Source organism: Pleurodeles waltl, chromosome 1_2 (genome assembly GCF_031143425.1).
Source record: "Pleurodeles waltl isolate 20211129_DDA chromosome 1_2, aPleWal1.hap1.20221129, whole genome shotgun sequence".
Taxonomy (NCBI): domain Eukaryota; kingdom Metazoa; phylum Chordata; class Amphibia; order Caudata; family Salamandridae; genus Pleurodeles; species Pleurodeles waltl.
The window spans coordinates 1160331294-1160355022 of NC_090437.1; the positions used below are offsets into that span (position 1 = coordinate 1160331294).

At 46.9% G+C, this 23729-nt stretch overlaps 1 protein-coding gene across 2 annotated transcripts in view; it reads left to right on the forward strand.

Moving 5' to 3' along the window:
* Positions 1–23729, forward strand: part of STK32B (serine/threonine kinase 32B) — a 1635948-nt gene that overhangs the window by 1073835 nt on the left and 538384 nt on the right. The window lies entirely within an intron of this gene.

Consider the following 23729-nt stretch of genomic DNA (forward strand, 5'->3'; position numbering starts at 1 on the left):
TGGAAGCTGTTAATAAATCACACAAAGCTTTCAAAGTGCATCTGGGAATCTTCTTTGTAGTATAAAGAACAGCTGTAAGAAAAGCAACCATGCTCTACACATAAGCCCTCCTTACGACTTTGGCGGTCTTCCATGAAGACTACAAAAACCGCAGTCGCCATATCGCTGGTAGTACCAGATTTCCACCACACTTTGGTTGATAATCCGGCAGTAGTCATGCTGGCAGGAGGAGGCTCTCTGGCGGTTTCACCACCGGACCCGCCAGTAAGACACCGCCAGCCATATTATGGACCATAATATCACCTGGCGGTGTCCTGCTGGCAGGGCGCTGCCGGAGGTGGAAGCGCCCCTTCCCGTTCGCTGCTGGACGACCTCCTCCCCGGACCAAGTAACTTGATCGTCCGATAGGGGAGGGGGGCTGGGAGGGTGGCGGTGTGGTATGTGTGAGTGTGTGCATGTGTGCATGAATGTGTCTATGCAAGGTTGTATGCATGTATGAACGTTGAAGTGAGTGTGTGTCTGCATGTCAGTGTGTTTGCATGTTTGGATAGGTGTGGGTATGCGTGCATGAATGCATGTATAAATGTAGTTGTGAATGCATGTATGAATGTAGTTGTACATGCATGTATGAATGTAGTTGTGAATGTGTGTATGGATGTTCTTGTGAATGCGTGCATGGATGTGTGTGAGTGGATGCATGTATGTAAGTGTAGGTGAATGAGTGTATGCTTTGTGCATGTGGGTGTCTGTGTGCATGTATGTGGGAGGGGTGCTGTGGCTGAAGGAGGGTTGGAGGCTGGAGGGAGGGGGTTCTAGTGCTTACTGGGGGGGATTAGCTGTCTACCGGTGACAGGGAAGGAATTCCATGTCACCGATAGCCCTTCCGCCATGGTTTTCGTGGCGGTGCTACCGCCGCGGAAACCATCTCAGAAGGCCGGCTCCTAATACTGCCGGCGGTCTTCTGTGGACCGCCGGGTCAGAGATGATCATCTCTGGCCCAGCAGTTCCGCCCGCCATGGCAGTATGAGTAGAGATGTGGTGGGTTGGCAGAGGCCAACCTGCCACACTCATAATGTGGAGGTCTGCACCGCCAGCCTGTTGCTGGTGGGACCGCCACATTTACCCTGGCGGTCAGAAGACCGCCAGGGTCAAAATGACCCCCATTGTTTTATTTAAATCCAATGGTCTTGACTAAAACAGATTTAAAAAGCCATTTTCTGCCTTTGGGAAAGAAGGAGAGATGAAAGAATGATAGAGTGAATTGAAGAAAAAAGGAAGGAAAGAGGAAGGAAAGAGCAAATCAAGCAATAAAAAAGGGGAAGGCTTAAAAGAAATAGGAAGGCAAGAAAGATGAAGGCACTAAAGAAGAATGGAAAGAAGGAAAGAAAGATGAAGGCAAGAATGGAAAGAAAGAAAGACTCAGAAAGAAGCAAAGAAAGACAGAGGATCCCAAGAAAGAAGAAAGGAAAAAGAAGAAAGAAAGAAGGAGAGAACAAAGGAAAGAAAGGAAGAAGGACAGAAGGAGTCAAGAAAGAAAGAACAAAAGAAAGAAAAAGGAAGAAAGAAAGAAAGATATAGTTCATGACAATTGGGATTGCAAACATGGAGCATTTCCATGAGCTTATAATCAGAGTTTATGTGAGCTGCTGGTATGATGTGAAAAAGCAGCAGTCAAATAGGCCACTTAGAAAGTAATTTACAACAGCATTGACAGGAGACGCAAACTGATAAAGCTGGAATGTGTCTTATACTCTCAACTGGTACGAAGTGTCCTGCTCTACAAACAAAGGCAACATTAAAGTAATAATAAAGTAAAAACAAAAACACTGGCATTGAAGAGAACGATCTTGTGTATGGATGTGCTTCTTGTGAAAGGTCTAAATGCAGTCACTCAAAGTGAAATTAATCAGGGGCTGAAGCAGGCTGACCCATTGCCCTATGCTGTGTGCAGTGTGTAGGAGGCTGACTCAGTATTTGGTGTACACCTGTAGGTGAGGCACCCTGTACTGATTCCAGGCAACCCTTAGTGATATTGTAGGTATCGGCACCTCGGCACCGTACCGACCCCCACAGACCATGCGCGCAACCTCGGCTTCATCTTGGACCCTCTTCTCACCATGACCAAGCAAGTCAACGCCGTGTCCTCCGCCTGCTTCCTCACCCTCCGCATGCTCCGCAAGATCTTCCGCTGGATCCCCGCCGACACCAGAAAAACCGCGACCCACGCCCTCGTCACGAGCCGCCTGGACTACGGCAACACCCTTTACGCCGGGACCACAGCCAAACTCCAAACTCGCCTGCAACGCATACAAAACGCCTCGGCACGCCTCATCCTCGACATACCCCGCAGCAGCCACATCTCCGCACACCTGAGACACCTGCATTGGCTCCCAGTCAGCAAAAGGATCACCTTCCGACTTCTCATCCACGCACACAAAGCCCTCCACGACAAGGGACCGGAATACCTCAACAGACGCCTCAGCTTCTACGTCCCCACCCGCCTCCTCCACTCCTCTGGCCTCGCACTCGCTGCTGTCCCTCGCATCCGCCGCTCCACGGCGGGTGGGAGATCTTTCTCCTTCCTGGCGGCCAAGACCTGGAACTCCCTCCCCACCAGCCTCAGGACCACCCAGGACCACTCCGCTTTCCGGAGACTCCTAAAGACCTGGCTGTTCGAGCAGCGATAACCCCCCCTTTTTCCCCTAGCGCCTTGAGACCCGCACAGGTGAGTAGCGCGCTTTATAAATGTTAATGATTTGATTTGATTTGTAGGTGGTTATAGATAACCAGAGCTCGAATAAGGGTAGCTGTGGAGAGCAGTGAAGGCCTACCCAGGAGGGTGTAAAGCAGATGCAAATAACACACAGGTCAGTCAGTGATGTACACACAGGAAATAACCATGCCAGTGTTAGAAAAATATGTTATATTTATTGTAACACACACTCTTACACTAACTTTGGTATATCTCCTAACCAGAGATATGGCTATACAAAAATATACTTAGCAACAGGTAAGTAAAGACATAAAATAAAATGGGCCTCCATGGAGGTGGGGGTCAAACTATATACTAAACCAAACATTTGTAATGCAATAGGTCTCATAGTTTCTTGAGTTAGAGCTATTGGAATTGCAAATTCATAACTGGAGTTTTCTTGCAACATAAATTGGTCAGCCTTACCTCATAATTTCGTCTTTTTCTGCCATATAATTCTGGTGGCCCAGCATTTAACTAAAGCACTTTCATTTACCTTCTTCCTCTATCCTAAACCATATAAATGATAATATAAACCTTTATCAGAAATAAACTTTTGGTATTAGAATGTAATGTTCAAAACACCGTAACAAAAATATCATTGGGACGGATTAGAGGGTGAAAGGGAGTAAAGATGGAGATGGCAAGTGGCATAGTGACGGTGTCTTGGGCGTTGGAGTAAGAAAGGAAAATAGTTGACTGCAATTTAGGTAGGAAAAAACAGCAGTAATTAGAGTTGAGTGAGGTCCATAGGTCTCTGGCCTCAGTGCCACTTCACCCGTTGCTCCATTGATAACTATGCCTCAGGAGAGAAAGCAGATGGGGCAGAAAAAGAGAAGCAAAAGGCATACAAGAGACAAAAGGAAGAAAGAGAAGGGATTGCAAAGAAATAAAAGTAAGAACCAGAAATCAAAACACAACTAAGAGAAGAAATGGAGCAAACATGTGAGACAAAAGAAAAAAGGGAAGGAGCTAGCGAACAAAAGATAAATGGGAAAACATAATGAAAGAAGTGTGAAAAGAAAGAGAAAAATAAACATTAGAGAGAAAAAGAGAGATGGTGAGAATAACAATCAGTGAAAGAACCAAGGATGTATGTACTGACACATTTTTCGCAGACACAGAATGGGAAAACCACTTTGACACTTCGGGTTCCGACAAGTAACTTGTGGCTTCCACATACAGACAGGAAAAAGAGGGATTTATAGGACAACGTGAATTGACAGAGAAAGATAAGAAAAACACCAGAGAAAGGAAGAAAGATCTAAAAAAAAGTGAAAGGACACATATCTAGTCAAAGAAAAGAGTAAATAAAAAAGACAAAGTAATAATGAAAGGAAGAGAAAAAATAGTGAAAGAATGAATGCCTGCTGAAGAAAAAAGAGAGGAAGAACCAAGGAACGGAATAACTGTGTTTTTGTGAGTTTGAAAGAGGAGGTAGCAAGAGGAAGAGGGAAATAAAACAAGTGAGAGGAGTAGAAATAAACAGTTGAAAGAAAGAACAAAACTGTTAAGGTGTGGATTTTAAGAGCTGGAAAGAGAAAAGTGGAGGAGAAAGAAAACATTGAGAGTAAACAGAGTATAGGAAAGAATGAAGAGACATAGGTGAAACTGACCCAAATAAAGATGGCAGCTAAGAATAGATTTAATTGACTTCCCATGTCCTCAAACAGACGTCAGAACAGCAGAGTGCAATGCAGAACAGCAGGAGGTACATTAGCAGAGTTGTATGTGAACCCCAATACAACAATATTGGGACACTTCAGATCAGGCTTAGGGGTATATACAAAGCTGCGTCCTGGCACAGTGCTGGAATAACAGAAAGGCAGTGGGTGAGGAATGGGAAATTGAGTGCTGTGTAATTCCTGGTACTGGAATAAGGGAACGCTGCAGGTTAGGGTTGAGGTGCACTGACAGAGGTGTATGTGGGCTGCAGTACTGGAATAGTAACGGGCACACAAGGTCAGAACTGAGGTATGTTAATGGAGCTCTGTGTGTAACCTAGTATTGGTGTGCCAGTGCTGCCGAGTGATAGCCTGGAAGTGCCCTAATGAAGCTACGAATGGGGCCCAGAAGGGAGTGGTATTGCCTCTAAACCACAGAGTCCTAGAGGGTGTGTGTGAGTCTTAGTACTGAGAAGAAAAGTGCGCTGAATGTTAGAATTTTTTGATTCTGGTGGAGCTGTGGTGGTTCCCATCAACAGTGGCATTGGATATTAGAAATGAGGTGCACTGGTTGAGCTGTGTTTTTGCTCTTTTGGGTCCAGTATTGGCTTGGCAGAGGGACTGAATATTAGAATTGAGCTGCAGTAATGGAACTGTATGTGAGCATGGTCCCAGTATAGGAAAGGAAGTGACATTGCTAGGGTAGAACTGAGGTGCACTGATGGAGCTGCACCCGAGGTCCTAGTACTGGAACAGCAGAGTGTACTGACTGTAAGAACTGAGGTGCTCTGTGAGACAGCGTGTGTGGGGTTCTAGCACGGGCATGGCTGAGGGCTTGGACTGTGTGAACTGAGGTGCACTGATGGAGCTGTGCCCGAGGTCTCAGAACTGGGACGGCAGAGTGTACTGAGTGTAAGAACTGCGGTGCTCTGACAAACGGTGTGTGTGGGGTTCTGGCATGGGCACAGCTAACGGGCTTGGAGTGTATGAACTGAGGTGCACTGATGGCAGTGCGCCCGAGTTCCCAGTATTGGAACATCATTGTGTAATGACTGTAAGAACTGAAGTGCTCTGGCAGACAGCATGTGTGGGGTTGTGGCACAGGCACAGCTGAGGGCTTAGAGTGTGTGAACTGCACTGCACTGATAGAGCTGCCCCAGTACTGTAGCAGCAGAGTATACTGACTGCAAGGAATGAGGTACTCTAGCAGACAGTGCATGTGGGGTTCCTACCACTGTCACGGCTAAGGGCTTGGAGTGTGTGAACTGTGGTACACTAATGGAGCTGCGCCTGAGGTCCCAGTACTGGAGCAGCAGAGTGTACCTACTGCAAAAAGTTAGGTGCTCTGGAAGAAAGTATGTGTGGGGTTGCTCACACTGGCATGTCTGAGGGCTTGGAGTGTGTGAACTGTGGTGCACTGATGGAGCTGCACCCAAGGTCCCAGTACTGAAGCAGCACTGTACTGTCTGCAAGAACTGAGGTGTTCTGGCAGACAACACTTGTGGGGTTCCTGGCAATGGACTGGCTGAGGGCTTAGAGTGTGTGAACTGCTGTACACTGATGAAGGTGCATCGAGGTCACAGTACTAGAGCAACATAATACACTTACTGCAAGAACTGAGGTGCTCTTGCAGACAACACGTATTGGGTTCCTGGCACTGGCATGGCAGAGGGCTTGGAGTGGAGGTTCCTGGCACTGGCATGGCTTGGGGCTTGGAGTGTGTGAACTGTGGTGCACTGATGGAACTGCACCTGAGGTACCAGTACTGGAGCAGCAGAGTGGACTGACTGCAAGAACTGGGGGGCTCTGGCACACAGCGTGTGTGGAGTTCCTGGCTGTGGCACAGCTAGGGCTTGGAGTGTGCGGACTGCAGTGCACTGATGGAGCTGCGAGTGGGATCCCAGTATGGAGCACAAATGGGCACTTTCTCTAAGAATTGCAGAGCCCTGGTAGAGCTGGGTGCCCAGTCTATAAGCAATTACAAGCAATCCTCTGCCCTTGCTCTCAGCACACAGGCAGGAACCAGGCATCTGAGAAGGTGCAGAGAGCCCACAAAGACCAAATGTGACCAAGATAACAGCCTGATTTATAGCCCTGTTTACAGCTAAACTCAGAGGAAAAAGGAAAAGGGAAGCTTCCCTGGATAGGAGCAGGAAACAAAGTAAAAATAAAAGTCCCCTACAGACCAGATAAACAGGACAAAACGTAATTATATAGTAGTTGGTCCCTGCTCCCACAAAGAAGAAGGAAGGACAACGAGGCATGACTGACCACCAGCAAGCAAGGATTTTTAAATGACACTGAAACTAACAAATGAAATAGCTCAAAGCCCCCTCATGAAGTGTACTTAAAAGTATACAAGAGGTCGTACACTTATGCTCAACCTACAAATGGGATGTGAAAATCACTCCCAATCCATACTACCACCCAAAAGACCCTTAGGACTGGGGAAGTAATAAAACCCCAAAGGTAAGTAGGTAGGGCTCCCCAGGGGCCTGTGTGCAGAGCAGTAATCTTGGGTCAGTGTCTGTAGGATAACACTGGATGTCGCGCTTGCAGTTTTCATGGTTTAGTACCATTTCCAGAGGACCCCGCAGAAACCTATTGGGAGAAGGGAGGTTGGACAGTGCCTCCAGCCATGGATACCCAGAACAGTGAAGTACCTATACCAGGGAGCCCAGGTCATGGGGTGAAGTGGTGCCAGAGCCTCCTGTTGAAGTCAATAGGGACCTTGGTTTTCTTGATGCTGTTGTGACCCGTGAACCAGGTCGCTGGGACCCAGGTGTGGTTTCCTGAATAAGAGGACCTAAAGAAAGAGGGGACAGAGTCCAGACCACCCAGAGGTGTCCAGATGGTACCGGAGGGCAATGCCCACCCTTTTTGAAGATGTTCTCCAGTAAAACTGTGGACAAAGAAGTGCAGCTCAGGCAATGCAGGAAGATCCCAGGAGTAGTCCACAAGCTGTCCCAGGCTGCTCGTAGAATTGCAGAGGGATCAGTTGTCAGTGGAACCACTAATAAGGCTTGGCAAATGCAGGGAAGTGTTGCACACATTTTGTGGGATTTGGGGGTACCAGCAAGGTCCAGGCGACAAAACCTTAGCAGGTAGGTCAGGTCCGGCCCTTAGCATGCAGGAGAACTAGAAGGAATCAGTGGAGCCCCCAGCAGGACCATCTGGCAGCAGGCACAGGGAGTCGCAGGGAATCTTCAACAGCAAAAAGGAATGCCCACGTTGCATGAGTTCCAGAGAGGATGTCGTTCTAGTAACTAGAGAGTGCTGAAGGCCGGGGCTTCTTGGAGCTAGGAGATCTTTGGAATGAAGAGCCGACAAGCCTTAGCAATGACAAACAGACATGGTGCACAGGTGTTCCACCAAGAAACTCCAGCGAGGGATCACAGACTTCCCAGTTGCAAGAAAGATATGCCAAACCTCTGGAGAGCCACAGGACCACCATCTGTGTTGTAGAAGCCTCAAAGAGTCTGTGGGACAGTAGAATCCACAAGCCAGTCATCATGATTGAGGTGCCTGCAGATACGGGGGAGTGGAGTGACTCCTTCACTTCAAGAGAGATTCCTTCTTGCTTTCCTAAGTGCAGGCAGAGTCCCAGTGACTCTGGAGAATGCACGGCCTCAGCGTTGCAGAAGTCTTTGCAGAACTTGGGAACAAGGTTGCAGTAGAAACCCTCCTACTGGTTACAATCTTACTCCTGGTTTCCGCAAAGAACAACAGTGGTTCTGGTGTCCAGGTTGCAGAAGTGCCTTGCAGAGGAGACTTACAGATGGTTCCTGAAGTCTAGCAGATTAAGCTAGGGTCCCATTCTCAGTTGAGCCCTTAAGTAACCCAGGAAGGGGGTTGGACACTTACTGCAGTGATCCACCTATCAGAGGGGGTCAGGCACATCACCCAGCTGGACTAACCAGTCAGATGCTCCCAGGGCCTCTGCTCATCTATTTCTAAGATGGCAGAATCAAGTGGCCATCTGTCTCAGCTCTGTGTACCCCCCCTGTCCTTTGTGTGGTTTCATGCCAGAGTGGGTACCGGGGGTTCCTGCACTGGTGCAAACTGGTTTATGCAACGAGGGCACCAAATGTGCCCTTCAAAGCAGTCTGGTGGTGCTCAGAGGCACCCCTACCCCAGCCCAAAGCCACCTATTGCTAAAGAAAAGGTGGTCACACCTGTATCTTACAGGAAATTATTTGTTCTGCTGTCACCTGCCCGAGCTAGGCTTAGCATCAGGAGGGCAGAACAGTGTCTGGGGTTGGCAGCAGCACAAGCTGGCATGTAGACCCTGCAAGGAAGAACAGTCAGACTTTGGGGGATCCTTGAGGGAACCCTCAGAGTTGCATGATTCCAGCATGTTTGATTCCACACAAGTCTATGTTTGGAGAAGCCATTATGTAGCTGGACAACTCGTGTTGACCAGTGTTCTCTACATATCTTAAGATGGCTTCCCCGCACTTACAAAGACCAGGAAATGGAGCCTGGGGTTGTAGTGGCACCTCTGCTCATACAGTGGTGTCCTCACACTTAGAACCGTGCACCCTGCCATTTGGCTGACGGGCCTAAATTAGGGCTGACTTACAGGGTCGGAGGTCAGTGACCATAATATAAGCAAAAACAACAGATGCTGGACAGAATGTGGAACAAATCAAACATTCACCCCCAGTCACAGATTTTGGTTAAATCCATCAGTTTTGTTTTGCTTGCCATGCCACTCCAGTTTGGATCCAGCCATATGCAAATCAGTCTTGACCATGCTCCCCATGGGAACAGCCCAGCCTGAACTGCCAGGTCGGGTCCTCCCTGGACCAGAAATAAGCATCCTGAGACTGGTTTATGGGTATCACCCCACACCAGCCAGGCTGGCTAGAATCTGGTGGCATAGCAAGCATGGGATTCACGTCTGGCCATACCCTTACCACTTAAAGGAAAAAATGCAAAAACAACAGATGATGGATGTAATGAGGAACAAATCAAACATTCACCCCAAGTCACAGATCTGGGTTTAATTTATCAGTTTTTTTGCTTGCCATGCCACTCCAGTTTGGACCCACCCATATGCAAATCAGTCTTGATCCTGATCCCCAGTGGAAATATCTGGAAAGTTCATCTGTGTTGGCATGATTACTCCCAGGTCTATGTTCCACTGAAAAGTCCATCCCCTGTAGGGAAATGGAGTACCTCAAAAGTTTGGGATTTTCACCCTTCATCTGTTCGAGTCATAAGAGGGGCTTGTGGTCTGTCTGAAGAATGAAGTGAGTGCCAAGCAGGTATGCCTCAACTTCTTCAGGGCCCTGTCCACAGCAAAGGCCTCCCTCTGTATAGCTGACCAACGTTTCTATCTGGGGGTCAACCTTCTGCTGATAAAAAACTACTTGTTGATACAAGCCCTCTTCAATAAGCTGGGATAGTACTGTTCCTATTTTTATTTCTAAAGTGTCTGTCTGGACAATGAATTGTTTTAAGTAGGGCTCTTAAGAATGGGAGCTGAACATGTGACGTTTTTCATGGCCTCTTGACAGCTAACGGTCCAATTCACCTTTTTAGGCATCTTCTTGGAAGTCAGGTCATTCAGGGTTGTCATAATGAACCTCTCTACCCCTTTACAAATCTTCTGTAGTATCCCGCCAGGCCCCGAAAAGCTCTGACCTGAGTCTGAGGGAGCAACCCAATCTACAATGGTTTGGATTTTGCTCTATAGAGGTTGAACTTGGCCTCCATCTACCAGTTGTCCCAAGTAAACAACTCTGCTCTGCCCTATCTGGCATTTAGTTGCTGTGATATTGAGGCCTGCCTTTTTTAAGACCTCACGTACACTTCTGAGGTGGACTAGGTGATCCTGCCAGCTGAAACTGAAGACAGCAATTTCATCTAGATATGCTGCTTTAAAGTCTTCCAGGCCTGCAAGAACTTGATTCACCAACCTCTGAAATGAGGCAGGTGCATTTTTCTAATCAAAGGACATCACAGTAAACTGGAATTGACCACCAGGAATGGAACATGCTGTTTTGGGTTTGGCAGCATCTGTTAACTTGAGCTGCCAATAGCCCGCAGTCAGATCAAAAGTGATGAGATACTTTGCTTTGGCCAAAGTATTTATGAGTTCATCTGCCCTGGGGACAGGATGGACATCAGTCTAAGTGACTGGATTTAGACCTCTGCAGTCTACACAGATCCTCATCTCATTCTTTTCACCCTAGGAGTGAGGTTTGGGTACACAGACTACAGGATTAGCCCAATGTCTGTCTAAAGACTCAATAATTCTCAACTCTAGCACTTTCTGGGACTCTGTCCTATGCAAGCTGTGACATAGTCAGGCTGCTCTTGACAGGCAGACTGTCACCGGTGTTCACAACATGGGTACACCGTGTGGTCTGACTTGGTGTCATGGAAAAGAGTTCTGGGAACTGACTGAGTACTTATCTGCAGTCAGCTTGTTGTTGGTCAGTGATGCTGTCAGTGAAGACTTCTCCATCTACTGAGCCAATCCACATGGGTGTGGGAGAGGATATCAGCGAGAGGGTAACTCTATTCTTCCTGTCCCTCATGTCAGCGCTGCCAAAGTAAGGTTTCAGGTGTTTCACATGAAGCCCCCTTTGGGGACTTCATGGAGTGCCCAAGTCTACCATGTAAGTGACCTCACTCTACTTTTCAATAATTGTGTGAGGGCCACTCCACTTGTCTTGGAGTGCTGTTGGGGCCACCGGCTTCAAAACCCACAATTTTTGCCATGATTGTTAAACAGACAGCATGGCCTTTTGGTCATGCCACAACTTCTGAAGTTCTTGGCTGGCCTCAATGACTTTAGTGGCCTTCTTGATGTACTCAGCCATGAACCACAGGCCTAGTACATAGTCCACAATGTCCTGTCTGGGGGTTTTGAGAGGTTGCTTCAATCCTTCCATCACAAGACAAAGAGGACCACTAACTAAATGCCCAAACAGAAGCTCAAATGGGCTGAAATCCACTCCCTTCTGTGGAACCTCTCTGTAAGCAAATAGAAGGCCAGTTAGTAGGGCATCCCATCTCCACCTGAGTTTTTCAGAAAGTCCCATGATCACACCTTTGAGGATTTTGTTGAATCTTTCAACTAACCCAATTCCTTGGGATGGTAGGGGGTGGTGCATTTATAGGTTACACCACACTCCTTGCACATAGCTTTCAGGTAGCCAGATGTGAAGTTTGCATCTCTGTCTGACACCACCTCTTTAGGGAAACCCACTCTGGAATAGGATCCTAAGAGGGCTTTGGCCACTACAGGTGTTGTAGTGGTCCAAAGGGGAATAGTTTCTGGGTACCTCGTGGCATGGTCCACAACCACCAGAATAAATCTGTTCCCAGGGGCTGTAGGAGGGTCAAGGGGACCAACAATGTAAATCCCTACCCTTTCAAAGGGAACTCCAACTACTGGTAGTGGAATTAAGGCAGCCATTGTAGTGCCACCTTGCTTACCACTGACTTGGAAGGTGACACAGGAGTGAAAAAACTCCTTGGTGTCTTCAAGTTTTGCTTTGCCCAAGATGTCCTGCAAGGGGAATGCCATGTGCCAGGGTCAGTACGAACTCCCTAAACTTCTGAGGAATTACCAACCTCCTGGTAGCACCAGGCTTGGGGTCTCAAGCCTCAGACTAAAGGAGACCATTTTCCCAGTAGATCCTGTGGGATCCACCAACATCCCCTTCCTCTTCTGCAGCAGCTTGTTGTCTGACACCTTCAAGAGAGAAGCAGTATTTCTGCCCTATACTCAATTCCTCCCTCGAGGGTCCCTCTGCCCCATAAGCTCTGCCATCTCTGGCCCAAGCTCCTCTGGTGCTATTTCCTCTCAAGGGGCAAGACCACCTCCCTGAGGAGGCTAATCCTCACATGGGGTCTGGGTAGGGGGTAACTTTTTACCCTTCCTACCTCTCATCTTGGGAGCTGCCTGGGCCATTGTTCCAGGCTCCAATGTTCCTTGTTCTTCCTGTTTCTTGACCTGTTCTCTAGTTGCCACAAACACACTCTCAGGGATGCCCAGCATTGCTGTATGGGCCTGTAACTCCACTTCCGCTCAGGCTAAAGTCTCTAAATCATTGCCCATTAGACACTCAACAGGAATGGATGAGGATACTACAACAATATTGCGGCCGGTAACACCCCCAGATGACATTAACCACTGCCATGGGTTGACACTTAGTGGTGTTATATGCGTTGGTTATTTGGTAAGTGTGCCCAAGTATGATCTGCTCAGGCGGCACCAGTTTCTCAGTCACCATAGTGACACTTGCACCTCTTACCCTGGAAGCCTCTGCCTCAATACCATTAATGAGGGGATGCTGCCTGTATTTCCTCATATTAGGAGGCCAGGCAGCCAAAGTGGCAAGGTTGGTCCCACCCTCTGATACCAGGATAGGCTTGGTGGTTTCTCTGACTAAGCCAGAATCCACTGCAGTACCCAAGGTGAACCCAGATACCACCTTGGATGTGGTACTACTACTAGGGATACTGCTAGGGGCACTAGTGGAAGTAGTAGCAGTACTGGTGCTTTTCTTAGGACAACTGGGATCAGATGTCCTATGGCCTTTTGCTTTACAAAGAAAGGGCCATAGTTTCTTGTTAGAAGAGGAGAATTTGGACCCACGCCCAGAAGAACTTTGTGGACCTGAAGAAGACTCTTTCTTTTTCTCTTTAGATTTCTCCCCATCCTTCTCTTGAGGCTTAGAAGTATTCTTTTTTTCTGGTCACCCCCGCTATGAGTTTTCTTACTCACCACAGTGCATACCCATTTGTCTGATTTCTTTCCCAATTCTTGGGGAGAGATCACCTCAGAGTCCACCAGGTATTGGTGCAGTTTTTAAGACAAACAGTTATTAAGGATGTGCACTCTTATGATTAAATTGTACAGCCCTTCATAGTCATGTACAGTACTACAAGGTAGCCAGCCGTCCAAAGCCTTAACTGCACAGCCTAGAAAATCAACCCCATCTTGAGTGGACTCTTTCTGGGTTTCCCTTCTTTCTGGGTTTCCCTTAATTTAATTTTGTATTCCTCAGTAGTAAGCCTAAACCCGTCAATCTGTGCCTCTTTCAAAATGGCCAAAAGTCTGTGTCTACCTTTTCTCTAACTGCCAAATGTTTGTCTTCAAAGGAGAGCCACAGGATAGGTGTCCAGTGCCACTGGGAAACCTTTTGAACTTTACAGGCCCTCTGCAGATTAGTTACCCATTTGTGGATGTCATCCCTAGATTTGTAAAGGAGAAGTATCCTGCTGAGATTCCTGGAGGCAAAGTTTTCCTCTCTGCCCCTGGGGTCTCTTGTGCTGCCACCATGGGGTTCTAACCCCAAACCCTTCCTCTCCCTCTCCACCCCAAAAGCCATCCCTTCCAAGAGCCCGTTGCTCCCTTTTCAGCCTAAGCTTAGCTTTCTCAAGCTTGAACAGGTGTTAAGCCCTATCTAACACTAACTCCTCTGAGTTATTAGAGAAGGCGGACTCAGCACAGGATGCTGAGGAGAGTGAGGATGAAGCTGAGGAGGATATATTCCTCCTGGTAACCCTTTCCACCCTCCCAGGGGGAGTAAAATTGAACCTGCCTATGTGGCCCCCTTCTGTACTGTGAGCACCTCCCTCTACAGGCCCAGGGCTGTCCTTAGAAACTACCTTTGAGTCCCCTTGGACATGCTCAGTGTAGGAACCTGAGGTATACTGTACGTCCTGGCCTAACTCTGAAGAGTCATTCCTCCCACCTTGGTCTCTGAGCTCTAACTGCTCTTCAGGGTGCTGGATGTCATATTGCATGAGCATTTCTAGCAGCTGAAGTTTAGTAGGGTGACTATTTGTCTTTAGGTTTCTAGACCTACATAGAGTCCTAGGTTCCTGCAACATAAGGATGCTATATCCAGACTGCTGAGCCTGTCTATATTCCTCAACTGAAGACATGGTACTAGTGTATTGTATGTTTCCAACCCTAGTGTTCTAAACGTTTTATCAAAGATTGGTGAAAGGGCAATGCCAGACCCTCAAGAACCAAGTCTAAGAAATCTTTTGAAAAATACCAATTTGCAAAAAATATACATTATGTACCTAAGTCAGCAGTGGTTTCTTGTTAAAACTCACTTATGACTAAGTGAAAAAGGAATGCAAGTCTTTATCCCACTGCTGTACCACCAGTGTAGGAGGCTGACACAGTATATGGTGTATACCTATAGGTGAGGCATCCTGTACTGAGTACAGGCAACCCTTGATAATAGTGTTGGTGGCTCTAACTAACCAGAGCTCTCATAAGGGTAGAGAGAGCCGCTAAGGCTTAACCAGGAGTGTGTAAAGCGGTTGCAAAATCCACACGTCAGTCAGTGATGTACACACAGAAAAGAACCACATCAGTATTAGAAAAATATGTTATATTTATTGTAACAGACTCTCTAGAACTAACTTTGGTATATCTCCTTACCAGAAATATGGGCATACAAAAACATACTTAGCAACAGGTAAGTAAAGGCATAAAATAACGCCAGCCCCTATTTGGGGGGGCAAACCATAAACTAAAAAATGGGATACGAAAATCACTGGTGACCCACACTACCATCCAAGGGCCCTTAGGACTAAGGAAGTACTAAAACCCCAAAGGTAAGTAGGTAGGATTCCCCAGATGCCCTTTTGCAAAGTAGTAATCTCAGGTCAGTGTGCATAGGAGGACATGGGAAGTTGTGTTTGGAGTTTTCTTTGTTTAGGACCCTTTTTCTGAGGAAACATGTTGAAACAAAGTTGCAGAAGTGTCTTGCAGAGGAGACTTGCAGATGGTTCCTGAAGTCTTGCAGACACCCTCAGGGGAGCCCTTAAGTAACCCAGGAAGGGGGTTGGACACCTCCTGCCGGGACCCAACTAGCGGAGGAGGTCAGGGGCGTCACCCAGCTTGACTATCCCATCAGATGCTCCCAGGGTCCTCTGCTCATCTGATGTCTAAGATGGTAGAATCAAGTGGCCACTCTGTACACTCCGTGGCCTTTTTGTGGTTTCGCGCCAGAGCGAGAACTGGGGGTTCCTGCACTGGTGCACACCAGTTTATGCAAGTAGTGCACCAAATGGCTCCTCAAAGCAGTCTGGTGGCACCCACCTCTTTCGAAAGAAGAGGTGGTCACACCTCTTCCTTACAGGATATCCTTTCTTCTGCCTTCTCCTGCCCGAGTTAGGCTCAGCAACAGGAGGGCAGAACAGTGTCTGGGGTCAGCAGCAGCACGGGCTGGCATGCAAACCCTGCAAGGCTGTACAGGCAGACTTTGGGGATCTAACTTAACAAGGAGGACTGGGAGATTAGACTGGTCCAGTGTACTCTCTCCCTATACGTGAATTAGTAGTAAATGTGTACACTGTTCCAAGAAAGATACAAAGAGGGCGAAAAAGAAAGACTGTAGAGCCAATATTGTAGGAGTGCCCTCAAGCATCACAATAGGATCTGGGCATCATCATCGGGCTAACTCCTCGCCAGACCGGCACTGCAATGTCTGACGGGCCACCACGCAAAGGTCGTGGCTCTTCAACCGGAAGGTGATTTAACAGATCAGCTCAAATCCGTAGAATATGCTGACAAAGGAGAAAAGGAGAGAAGAAGATAAAATTGGCTATGAGCACCCGATAGTTAAGTTTAATGTTTATAATGAGGGTCAGGCCAAGATTAAAAACAGGGAGGAGTAAACAGGGAATAATGTCACCTATACTCCTATAAGAAGGGAAGGAAGGAAGAGTCTCACTCCTGCCACTGGGTCGACATGTTTCGCGCCTATTCGGTCAAGGATTGATCCACTGGCGCTTCATCAGGACCATTTACTTGTAACTTCTCCTTCATATATCAAAAAAATTAGTAAAGACCGTAAATGCTGGGAGGTCACTTACAATCTATGGACCATTCGTCACAGTCAGTCTTAATAGAAAGTCGCCCATCCCATGTGAGGATAAGGCATCATAGGGACACGTAAACCCTGTAAACACGGTGAGTTCATTGACCCTTGTGTTCCACGGCTGTTCGCCTACCCCGGGACGCGTCCCTGAATGACTTTGGGGATCCCCTAGAGAACTAGCACTGTAATTGATGTAGTGACATGATTCCAACATGTTTGATACCAAACATACCTATGTTTGGTGAAGTCAGTATTTAGCTGGACAACTTGTGCTGACCACTGTCTACTACTACATACCTTAAGATGGCTTCCCCACACTCACAAAGCCCAGGAAATCTATTCTGGGGTTTGTATGGGTACCTCTGCTCAAGCAGGGGTGCCCTCACACTTAAAACCATGCACCTTGCCCTTGGGCTGAAGGGCCTACCTTAGGGGTGACCTACAGGGTCAGAGTGCAGTGACCATGATATAAGGCAAACCTCATATCTGGAATGAAAGGTGCATGCACCATTTCACCAGACTGCAATGGCATGCCAGTAGTCACAGTTTGCATGGACCCCTATGTGTGGCACAATGCATGCTTCAGCCCATGGAGGATCCCTGTTGTGCCAATGCCTTGGGTACCTAAGTACCATATATACTAGAGGCTTACATGGGTGCACCAGTATGCTACTTATGGGGTGTAAAAGGTATCATACAACTACATTTAGAGGAGTGAGCACTGGCACTAGGATTCTGGTCAGCAGGATCCCTGTGTCTTACAGTCCAAACATACTGACACCAGGCAAAAAGTGGAGGCAACTATGCCAGAAAGATGCTACCTTCCTACACAGTGTCTCAGACCGGTTTGCTCTTCCAAATCGAGTAGTGTGTTCTCAGCTCGACTCTATGAGAGGGCAGGCATAGCCCAGGTTTCTATATCAGGGGTGGTGATTTTTTAGCTGCATCATGATATTCCACATCACCAGAAGCAAGGCCATGTCAAGGAACTTGATCCCAGGTCTCACAAGTTTAGAATGGGGGAAGAGTCCCAGCAGCACTCCCTTGGCATGAGTTTGTCAACATAAGGCTTGTCGCAAATAACAATATATCTAAAATTCATGACGAGGATCCAGAAGCTGTGGGCATGCCCAAAGTATAAGTAGGAGGTCTGTGCTGGGGAGCAAAAATTGGAAAAAATATGTTGTCCTTGGCTTGTGTGAGGTAAGCCTTGTTTAGGGGATTAAACTTAATGTATTTAAATTGGGACCCTTGTGATATTTTATGGGATATTCAAGCACTTTATTCTAGTCAGCATCATGGAATCACTTAGCTAGGTCTGCCTCCCAGGTGGTCCGCATTGTAGCCCTCGAGCTATCTTTCTGTTTAGGAATGCCCTGTCGAACCATTTTACTTCTTGTGTCAGCTGTGAAGAGTGTCTGGTATACTTTGTGCACGGGTGGTGCCATGTGAAGAGTTGGGAAGAGAGTGTGAAGTGATTGCCTACATTTTTTGTAGGTGAGGAACTACCCAGGGTGAAGGTTATAATCCGCTACAAGGGTCAGGAACTCTATCATCTCACCATTGACAAACAGATCACCATTTGTGCGTAATCCATCAGTTTGTCTGAGGCACAGTTCTCCTGGTTGCAACCGTCCCATTGGTACTTATGGCTCTGGGTGAATATGGGGTTCCACATCCCAACCTCCAGTGATGCAGTCTTTGGACAGAGATCTATTCCACTCGAGAAATGAAAGGGGACTGGACAGAAAGCGCTTAAGTGCTTTCTTGTGGTAGGTTTCCACTCAGTCCCATGCCACCTCCAGTGGCGTGAAAACGTGTGTTTCCAAGGTCTGCAATTTAGCAGGGAATAGAAGTGGGTTTTTAAAACCAATGTCTCACAAGTTCTTCTTCACCTGGATAAATGATGCCCTCTGGCACTGGACAGACAACGTGTAGTCTGGGAAGAATATCACTTTTGCATTATTGTACATGACAGTGTCCCCATCTGGATTGGATTGCATCCCAGTCACAATAATCCAGAAACCTCCCAACCATGGGGCTGGGGGAGGTGGGCACCCACAGCTGGGTGCCTTGCTGAAACTCTATGTGCTTGTTTGATTACAAAATGGGGTAGAGGGTATTTGGAGTAATATCTTGTTTCATCCAATGTTTCAAGATGGCAACAGGGCCATTCCCCTTCTCTTCCTTAGGCAGGCCTACAAAACAGATGTTCCTACAGTGAGAGCGTGTTTCCACATCATCCAGTTTATTTTCTGCTTTACACAAAAGTTCCAGAATCAATTGCATCTGTTGGGCAAGATTGTGAGTAGTTGGTCTGTGTTCTCCAGTAGCCAAAGTGTTTGAGTTAACCCTTTTCAAGATGTTTTGTTGATTTCATCATATGAACAGCAGATCATTAGTAAAGACATTAAATTTAGCTTCAAACTCTTCACGGAATACTGCAATGGCTGCTACTACTCTGTCAAGCTTATCTGTGGGGACTCCCACATATGAGAGGGGTTCAGCCCCTCAGAGGAGTCCGAACTAGATGCCATCTGATGATGCCTCATTGAAACGTACTGTGACGGAGGTTGAGGTATCCAGATTAGTGAATCTGGAGGGCTGTCTCTCATCAACTTACATATGCCCTTTTGCTTGCCCATGTGATGAATGTATGCGGTATCCAAGACAGTACGACCAGTGGAGCAGGTATTCAGTGTTAAAATGGAGTTAGAGAGAGGCACGGATCTGAGAGACCCGCCTCACCCATGTGTGACTGGCCCAAACAGGTATGATGGCAGTCTCTCAACAGCACACCAGGTTTCTGTCTTGTAGTTACTATCAGCCACTACATGGAGGCAGGCCCTGTAGGATGGATATATTGGCAGTGTCAGGCCAAACAGACTGAAACACTAAGTGCCAAGCGAACACCTCCAGTGAGTTGCCAGTGAAGAGTAGTAGAGTAAAAGCTTCAGTGCTGACCTCTGTGGGCAAATATGGTCCAGTACTAATGGCCATCACACACCCTCAACAGACCCATCTGCAGTAATCGCACTGGCAACCTGGGATTCTGGTCCCCAGATAAATGAGTGAAAAATGAGGTGGAAGGCAGTAGATACTGCAGGCCTGCAGGCTGCGCCTTCTTGCGGGATCTTCATGTCTACTGAAGCACAGCTTGCTTGTGCCACAACAGTAGAAAAGATGGCTGCCAATATGGACTGTGTCATGCAGGTCTTCCAACCAGCTTGTGTGGCCAACATCTGCAGTGCCATTACTGGTACATGTCGCCAACAGACCCAGGCGGCGGGAGCAGGATGGGATGTAGCCTGTGGGCAAGCACCGCAAGGTGAAGGTACCAAAACTACGGGTAGGCCCAGCAGGCTAATGAGGATGTGAGTTCCGCAGTAGCATCTCCCCTTGGCCTGGGACCAACCAGCCAGGTCAGGGTCTCCACAATCTAAAAGATGCAGGCAGTAGGAGCAGGACAAGATGTAGCTTGTGGCTGGGTGCCTCTAGGTGCTGAATCTGTGAGGTGCAGCCCAACAGTCCAGTGAGGTCCCAGGGCCTGGAGAAGCATCCCCCCTCAGATGGTGAATGCTCCTCAAGCACAGGCCTCACAGTGTTTTTAAGAAATCAGCTGGATTAGAAACCAAAGCAACAGCCTTAATCCTCAGAGTAGTTAGGCAGAGAGAATTGGGGTCCAGGAGCATCCCTACTTGGTGTTCGTCATTTGGCAGTCAAGCCACACCCCCATTACATTTGTAAAAACATGGTGACGGACATATCTGTGATCAGTCTTTGATTGGCTGACAATTGTTCTAGGAGAGTTCAGTGAAGCAAACATCTTGCTGCTAATGCATGACAAGCGTTCACCAGAGGTGAAATTAAGTACAACCCCCTTTATCAGGGAGAACACTAGTTTTTTAAATTGTTTTCTCTTGTATCTGGCTCCTGACACCCTGCTTCAAACCAAATCTGCTTCAATATTGAAACATTCTTCTCTAAAATTACCGTTATTTATTTATTTAGATATACTCAGTATTACTCTCAGGATGGTTTAGTTCAAACTCATCAGCCCTGGAATCAATTAACAGAATATACAGTTGACTAGTAAACAGTATAGGCAATACATAGGTAATAACGAATAAGTCATTAACTGTTTCTGCCAATAACTATATAGAAAAGCTTTAGACATTTTGATTGAGTCTAAGACTCAGAGTAGAACCTAGGCAATGTGCTGTGCTTGTTTCATGTGTCAAGTAGCAGGCCTAAGTGAGAGCAGGAGACAGCGATGGTAAAGGCATTGGGATATTGTTAGAAATTGGGTCTCTAGTTGGCAGAGATATGCACCCTGTATAGGTATGTCCCCAATCCTAGTCAGGGCAAGTCACAACACAACCTTAATTACCCTGTGTTCACCCTCCTGTAGCTTGGCACAGAGCAGGCAGGCTTAACTTAGAAGGCAATGTGTAAAGTATTTCTGCTATAACTCATACAGTAACACAATGAAAACACCACAAAAAGTACTCCACACCAGTTTAGGAAAATAGATAATATTTATCTGAATAAAATAAGACCAAAATGACAAAAATCCAATATGCTTAAGTCAATATATCACTTTTTAGAGATTTAGCAAGTCTTAGTCCATAGGAATCAATGGATGTATCTTTTTAGCACAAAGTACCTGGGGTGCATCAAAAATAATGATGCAGAGAGACGCAGAGGAGGAGATGCGTCCGAAAGTAAAGCAATTCATTGATATGTCCAGTGCAGAAGGAGTGATGCGCTGATTCTTTCCTCCTGGGCAAGATGATGCATCAATTTCAGGGTGCACAGCTTTGGCTCCTTATTTGCAGTGCAGGGATATTTTGACACCCAGGGATGATGCGTGGGGGATGAAACCAGTGCTGCATTGATGCAGTAAGTGCTGTGGTAATTTTCCAGCCGCAAGACAGGCACTGCGTCAATTCTGCAGGTGATACGTTGATTTTTGCAGGTGTTGCGCTGATTTTCCAGCAGGGTAGATTTTCTCTCTTTGGTGAAGCCTTTACTGGCCCTGAGATTTCTTAAGAAGAGGCAAGCTCAGTCCACGCCCTTGGAGATCACATATGGGGGAAGATAAAGTCGTTCCAACAGAGTCAGGGAGCAATAGGCAGCATAGCAACAAGCAGGATTGCAGCCCTTCCAGAAAAGCAGTCCAGATGAGTCCTTTGGGCAGCACGACAGTCCCCGTGGCAGAGTCCAATTTGGAGGTCTAGAAGTGGCTGATTTGAGGAGGTCACAGACCCAGTATTTATACCCAAATGTGTCTTTGAAGTGGGGGAAACATCAAAGAGTGGTTTTGAAGTGTACCAGTTCCCCTTTCAACCTGCCAGAAGCTCTGTGGGGGGTTATCAGTCCTTTGTGTGGGGTCAAGCCACCAGCCTTTGAAGTGTGAGAGTCCCTCCACCCTTCCTGCCCAAGAAGACCCATTAGTATGCTAAGGAATGCAGATGCAGCTGAGCGTCCTGTGTTTATGGCTATCTGGGTGGAATGCACACGGTGAGCTGTCAACCAGCACAGACAAGACGGGGATTGGAGACAGGCTGTAAGGCACAGAGAGTAGTAAGTGCAGAGAAATGCCTAGGTTCTAAAAGTGCCATTTCTTAAATAGTAATGTTAAATCCAACTTCACCAGTTAGCAAGATTTCTCACTACTATTCCAACCACACCAAACATGACAAAGCCCCTCCTTTCAGATCACCACTTAAAACTGTATAAGGGTATTTCCAATGCTGGCCTATGAGAGGAGTAAGCGTCTTAAGAGTGAAAAACAACTTTGGGAGTTTTTGGCTACCAGGACATGTAAAACTTAAAAGTACATGTTCTGCCTTTTATTGACATAGCACCCTGCCCTATGGGCTACCGAGGGCCTACCTTAGGGGTGACTTATATGTAATGTAAGGGGAGTTTAAGGCTTGGCAAGTAGTTTTAAATGGCAAGTGGCAGTGAAATCTCTATACCGAGGTTTTGCAATATCAGGTCTGAGGCGTGGTTAAGGAGTTACTTATGTGGGTGGCACAATCAGTGCTGCAGGCCCACTAGTAGCATTCAATTTACATGCCCTGGTCACATATAGTGCACTTTACTAGGGACTCACAAGTACATTAAATATGCCAATTGGGTATGAGCCAATGTGACCATGTTTAGGGGACAGAGCACAAGCACTTTAGCACTGGACAGCAGTGGTAAAGTATGTAGAGTCCTAAAACCCATAAAACAGCATAAACAAAATCAGAACAAGCATTTGCAATGCAAAGGGTCTCGTGTTTGCTCGAGTTGGGGCTATTAGTGTTGTAAATTCCTAACTGGACTTTTCTTGCTACGTAAATTGGAAATGAGAAGTAAAACAGTTGACATAAGCAAGCCGATTCAAAACGCCATGGCTGCCATGAGCATCAGTGCGAAGGGGAGACACAAAAGGAAAAAGAAGTTTGCTTGCAGTCAAATGTATCGGCAAAAGTGCAATTATCCATGTAACAGGGCCAATGGCAAAGGCGGTAACAAAACTCCCCCAAGGAGGGATAAACATAAAGCCTTTAGCAATGATAGCAAAGGATTTTTGAAAGGCAAGCCCATGAACTAGTGATAGTGATTGGCGTGCGGTTGGCGTGGTTAAAAGCTCACAGAGATTACATCACGTCAGAGTGCTTGCACACTCGACCTAAAAATTACTTTTGGTACTTCTATGTGTACGTCTATGTGTGCTGCATTATACAGCACAAATAGAAATGCCAAATTGCTATTGTAGATTGTTTATGTGCAGGAAGGGGCACCTCCCTGCACATAAACAATCAATCCTCTCAACACAGACACCCTTGCACTATGGTGCAAGAATACCTGCATTGGCAGGCAAATTTAGCACTGCCACAGAGGGAAACACAGGGGTGCACCGTATTCTTGTAAATACGGTGCATCCCTGCATTTCAAAACTGGCACAGCGCTGCTGATTTTGGTGCAAAACTGTGCTGCACCAGTTTGTTGTAAATCTGGCTCAGTATTTGGAAAGACTGGTTAGAGGGAAAATTCAAAATGATTCTAGTAAGGGTTATTACTTCTAAAGTAATACCGTAATATCCAAAGACCACAATCTCTGTGGGAAACCGTGGAGTCTACAAATTAACTAGTGAAGAGTTACGTGTGTACAAAGTAACTAAAGAAGCGTTATGTGTGACATCTTCAAAGTAGATCCCACTTTCAGTCTCCAGATCAACACTGTGGTAAAGGGCATCAAAATCCAGCCCTTTATGATTCAGAAAATCCTCCAGCTCCTTGAAAGCCAAGCCAGCAGAGTGCAGCTAATCAGACACGTTGTTACAGGAACACTGTTTACTCCTGGTTGCCTGAGCCTGGGTGCCTAAGCCTACAAAAACAAGATATAGTAGACCTGCCTTGAAATCACTCCACTGCCTTCAGGTGAAGTCA